This window comes from Orycteropus afer, unplaced genomic scaffold (genome assembly GCF_000298275.1).
Source record: "Orycteropus afer afer isolate SDZICR_OR568_19922 unplaced genomic scaffold, OryAfe1.0 scaffold00434, whole genome shotgun sequence".
NCBI classification, from domain to species: domain Eukaryota; kingdom Metazoa; phylum Chordata; class Mammalia; order Tubulidentata; family Orycteropodidae; genus Orycteropus; species Orycteropus afer.
Window position 1 is genome coordinate 939,164 of NW_006922021.1, and position 6,222 is coordinate 945,385.

The window sequence follows — 6,222 nt, forward strand, 5'->3', positions numbered from 1 at the left end:
AGAAATATTGCTTTAATCTATGATTGCACTGTTTGAATTTTCAACATGTGCATTTTTGTTTAATCATGCATGCACACACACACTCTCTCTCACACACATACACACAATTTTCAATTTAAGAAAAACACAAAAACAAAAAAAAAAACCTCACTGACATTGAGTTGATTCTGACACATAGAGACCACCGTTGGATTTCCAAGGCTGTAAATCTTTAAGGAAGCAGACTGCATCATCTTTCTTCCGTGGAGTGGGTGGTGGGTTTGAACCACCAACATTTTGGTTAGCAGCCAAATGCCTTACCTACTACACCTTACCTACTACACAACCATATCGTTTTATTTTGAGGAAAACAAAATTGAAGATTTGTATCTAAGTTTGCTAGTGCTGCTGTAACAGAAATACCACAAGTGGACTAAAGAAGAGAAATGTATTTCCTCACAGTTCAGGAGACTAGAAGTTGTGGAATCCAGGGTGCCAGCTCTAGCAAGCTCTTTCTCACCCCAAGGGGAAGATCTTTGTCTCAGTCTTTATAGTCCTGGCATTCCTAGGTTCTTTGGCGATCTACATATGAATTCTATCTTTCTCCCATTTGTGTTTCTCTCCTTGTCTAATCTTTTTATATCTCAAAAGTTGTTAGGTTTAAGACACAACTATGCTGGTCTGCCCTCATCAACATAACAAAGAAAATCTTCCCAAAAGGGACTGCATCCACAGATATAAGGCAAACGATACAACACACTGCCATCTAGTCAGATCTGACTCATAGTGACCCCTCCTTGGGTTTTGGAGGCGTATCACTATGGAAGTAGATTGCCCAACCTTTCTCCACAGATATAGGGGTTAGGATTACAACATATATTTTGGGGGGAGACAATTCAATCTATTTCTATTATGAATGATTAAAGCAGAAAAACTGTGGCGTGGCTTAAAAGTGATTGAAATTAAGGAAGCATTGTGATATCCTAGCATATCTATTAAAACCCTTTCAAAAAATGTTTCCATTGATCCAGATTCCTTTACTGTGTAAAGTAAATTTGAGTCTAAATAAACACTCTGTAAACTGCTTTTAGTTATGAGGCACCTAAAGTACTGCGTGGTTTACTAAAATTATTTTTTAGTAGTATCTGAAGGCTAACAATATAACACCTCACAGTGACTCCAAAAGAGAACAGCTAAACTCTCATTTGATATGAAAGAAACTGAATGCAATAATAACAACAATAATAATAACCCCTGTAATTTTTAAAGAGTGAGTTAAAACTTGAAGTGAATATTTTTAACCCTTTAAAAAAGAAATTTTGAAAAAAAGGAGCTCTGGTGGTGCAGTGCCTAAGGCATTTGACTACTAACTAGAAGGTTGGGGGTTCAAATCCACCAGCTGCTTTGGAAGAAAGATGAGGTAATCTAGTTCTGTAAAGATTTACTGCCTTGGAAACCCAATGGGGGTCGCTATGAGTCAGAATAGGCTCACTGCCAGTGGGTTTGGTTTAGTTTTGGTTATATGCTCCTTTAAAGAAGTGCTTCTAATTCCCAATAATGATAATTTATTGTGGTAGCATTAAGCATAGTATTTCTTACTAGAAAGACTTTCAACTTCCTATTGTTTTTGCTTTATCTCCCAAGCCCTCTGCTACTCTGTCTAATTAAGATAAATGTAGTAGCAAAGGGGAAATAACACTAGTGATAAAAACTCACTGCCTTGGAGTCCCATTCAACTCTTGGTTTCAACACTTGGGTTTCTGAGATGGTATCTCTGGTATCTCTGTGGAAGTGGATTGCCCAGTCTTCCTTCCAAGGAGTGGCTGGTGGGTTTGAACCTCCAGCCTTCTGGTTAGCAGTCAAATGCCTTAGGTGCTATGCCACCAGAGCTCAAAGAGAAGAAAATTACAGAGATTCGGAGCACCTTTAAGAGATTTTCCCTTATTTAATTATCAAATGTGCGAATTATAATTTTATCAACACTTTAGACTTATACTTAGTTGATGTGAACCAAAATACCAAGGGAAAAGGGATGATGAATTTCCTTGATTACAAGTGGATAATTGAATGAATGTGTGCTGGTAAGTCTGTGCTAATGTGTTCCCCACAAGAACCTTGGGGGAGTGTGAAGTACTTATTAACATGTGTGTTGCAGCACAAGGAAATCTACACCACAAAACACTCATTAGCATATCTTGCATTCCATCTAGTTCCTAAATCACTGTGGCTATTTATTTTCAACATTCTGTATGCTTGAAAAAAAGGAAAATGTTAGTATTTTGAAATAAGAATTACTGTAAGGGAGCACATTTAAGTCAGATTTCATACACTGTAAAACCTGAACGCTCAAGTGCAAAATTGCTGAAAGTAGCATTTTTGAGGCTTCAGGACAGTTCATTACCATAGGCTCTGCTGTTGATAGGATCTTGAAGGCAGTGGAAAAAAACGGCATCCTGTTATAAGACTGCATCATAATGAAGTGCCACTGCTGTGTTTGTGGCTTCCAAAAAAGTTATTAACACTGCTCTTTCAGATAATTAGAAACATGGATCTTGGAGATGTTTCTTTTAACTTGCCAGAATTCTCAACCTAGTGTTAATCATTCTATTATCTTCCCATTTGGTGGGTGTTATCTTTAGTTTGAAACCTATAGTATGCCTAACATCTTGTTAATAGACAAACTACACATTTAACAAGAGTGTCTCTTCTGAGCTCCCCCCACCTTAGCCATTTGATGACAAGAAATGAAAATATAGATGATACACACACGTACACATGTGTGAATTCATACATATATGAAAATTATACATTAAATATATATCACATTACTGATATATATTTGTATATATGTGTGTGTATCTATATATATCAATCATATATTCAATCTGCATGCTGATCAAATAATCCTAGAAATTGGACTATATGAAGAATGTAGCATCGGGATTGAAGAGAGACACGTTAACAACCTGCGAAATGCGGATGACATAACCTTGCTTCCTAACAGCAAAAGGATTTGAAGCATGATGATGATAATGAAGATCAAAGACTACAGCCTTCAGTATGCATTACTCCTTACTATGAAAGTGCATACAAATCCTCAAAACTGGACCAATAAATAACATTATGATAAATGGAGAAAATGTTAAAGTTGTCAAGGATTTCATTTTACTTGGATCCACAATCAAAGCCCATGGAAGCATCAGTTAAGAAAGCAAATGATTTATTGCATTGGTCAAATCTGCTGCAAAAGACCTCTTGGAAATATTCAAAAGCAGAGATATCCCTTTGAGGACTAAGGTGTGCCTGAGCCAAGCCATGTTATTTTCAATTGCTTCATATGCATGTGAAAGCTGGACAATGAATAAAGAAGACCAGAGAAGAATTGATGCCTTTGCATTATGGTGTTGACAAAGAATAATGAATATACCATTGACTGCCAGAAGAACGAACAAATCTGTCTTGGAAGAAGGACAGCTAGACTGCTCCTTAGAAGTGAGAATGGCAAGACTTCATCTCATGTGCTTTGGACATCTTATCTGGAGGGACCAGTCCCTGGAGAAGGAACTCATGCTTGGTAAAGTAGAGGGTCAGGGAAAAAGAGGAAAACCCTCAGTGAGTCGGATTGATACAGTGGCTGCAACAACAGGCTCCAACATAGCAATGACCGTGAGGGCAGTACAGGACTGGGCAGTGTTTCACTCTGTTGTACATAGTGTTGCTATGAGTTGAAACTGACTTGATGACTCCTAACGAAAACAGCACATCATATATATCATGTATCATATATCTGCATCTGTATAACCATATATTTTATGTAGAAATCTGGTCTAAGTAACCATGTTCCTTATATGGGCTTCTGTCACAATGAAGAAGCCAGAAGTCTAACACATGTATGTATGTGCTAATAGTATAGGTGCCCTGCAGTTTTAGGAGTCTGAAGAAAAATAGTCTCCCTGAAACGATGTTTTATTTGATGGTTTTCTCTGCTCAGACACACATTTATCCATAATGGAGAAAAAGATCAGTGTCTATACTACTAAAAGTCCTGCCTACCAAGCAGGAAAATGAGTCTTTGAGAAAACGTGTTTTCCAGTTTCTACATCGGGTACAATGACTGCTCCACAGAACTTGCTCCCCTAGATTTAATTTACTTTTCATGAGCGGGACAAAAACTGAGGAAGAATGGTAAGGAGATCACAAAGAGTTTGCATTATTTTAAATTTTCTACTTGCAATCCATGCTGCTACAAACTTTTGGAGTAACATGGCTGTATATGTCTTCTCTCTCTCAAGCCCTAGGCATATCTGTATTTTCAAGAAAACTTTTTTTATTGTGATTTGGGTGAAAGTTTACAGAGAAAATTCATTTTCTATGCAAAAATTCATACATTTTGTTTTGTGACATTGATTATCCCCATAAAGTAACAGCACTCTTTTCACTTTCTCCCTGGGTTTACTGTTTCCCTTCATCTTTCTTTCCTATCACTTTCTGCCGTTTGAGCTTTTTTTTCTTTTTATTCTGGGAAAAGTCTCCCCCCCCTTTGATCTTGTATGGTTGATTATTCTAAGGAGTGCTCCATGGAATTATTGTTCACCTTATAGACCTATATACTGTTTGGCTGAAAGTTGAGCTATGGAGACAGGGCATGTATTTTTGTTGTTGTTTGTTTTTTAATTATAGCCTTAAAATAAGACCAAGATTTTACTTAGATGTTAAAAGAAGTCTTTTTCAGGGGGCAGTTATGAAAACTTCTCTGTCATAACCAAATACCTTGAAGGAATAGGTCACAGGGCCTCAGGGCTCAGGACCATAGTCTTGGGGGACATCAAGGTGACTTGGCATAATATAGTCCAAAAGACAAAGTTCTACATTCTACTTTGATGGGTAGTGACTAAAGTCTTAAAAGCTTGTAAGCAACCATCTAAGGTGCAACTATTGGCCTCTCCCAGTCAAGAGCAAAGAAGAGTGAAGAAAATCAAAGACACAAGGAAATAATGAGTCCAAAGGGCTAATGGACCACAAAAACTCCAGCCTTCATAACCCTGAGACCAGAAGATGATGCCTAGCTACCACTGCTGACCACTCTGAAAGGGATAACAATAGGAGGTCCTGGATAGAGTGGGGGGAAAATGTAGAGCAAAATCCAAAATCATAAAAAGTACCAGGCTTACTGGTCTGAGAGACTGATGGAACTCCTGAGACTATGGCCCTAAGACATCCTTCAAGCCTGGAACTGAACTTACCCTCGTAGTTCAACTTTCAGCCAAGCAATAAACAGGCTTATAAGGTGAATAATAACACCAGGGATGTACACATTCCTTAGAACAATCAACCATAGGAAATCAAAAAGGCAGCATTTTCCAGGGATAAAATTAAGAAGGCAGGAAGTGATAGCAAAGAAGGATAAATGGAAATGGTAAATCCAAGGAGGAAGTGGGAAAAGTGTTGCTATATTGTAGGGATTGCAATCAATGTCTTAAAACAAAATGTGTATGAATTTTTGCAAATTGGAAAACCAATTTGTTCTGCATAATTCCATCCAAATCACAATATTTTTTTGTTTGTTTCTTAAAATCTTTGTGTAAACAAATGACTGACACATGAGAAACACCCAGGCAATGGTTTTCTGAGCATTAGAACACTAAACAGGAATCTAGAGATATGTTTGTGATTCTTTGATAAATAATCTAATGAAGTTCCAGGAGATAAGACTAGAAGAAGAAGAAATTAATACAACTGAAGAAGACAACAGAGCTTCAGTCCTCTTTATCTCTACACTTTGTGTCCCTTTGTTTTTCATGACCAGAAGTGCAACTATTGAAAATGCCCCTAGAGTTGATGCCAGGATATGAAAGGAATTAAGATGTGGGGAAGAATTAAGGAGGAGAGGAGGCCCAGACACTACTGAACTCTGAGCTACAAGGGAAGGAAATACCAACCCCCACTGCCATCAAGTCTATTATGACTCATAATGACCTTATAGGCCAGAGTAGAACTGCCCCATAGAGTTTCCAAGGCAATACATCTTTATGGAAGCAGACTGCCTCATCTTACTGCCATGGAAGAGCTGGTGAGTTTGAACCACTGACCTTCTGGTTAGCAGCCAAATGCCTTAACCACTGTGCCACTAGAGTTCCTTAAGGGAAGGAAAAAAGAGGTAGAAATAAAGCTAAAGAAGATAAAGAACGAGGGAAGAAATTTAAAAATTTTCTCAAAAGGCTACTTGTAAGTACTATTTCTATT

At 37.7% G+C, this 6,222-nt stretch overlaps 1 protein-coding gene across 1 annotated transcript in view; it reads right to left on the reverse strand.

The window, feature by feature from the left end:
- The window catches only part of IL1RAPL1 (interleukin 1 receptor accessory protein like 1), a 1,063,022-nt gene that overhangs the window by 830,208 nt on the left and 226,592 nt on the right, over nucleotides 1–6,222 (reverse strand). The window lies entirely within an intron of this gene.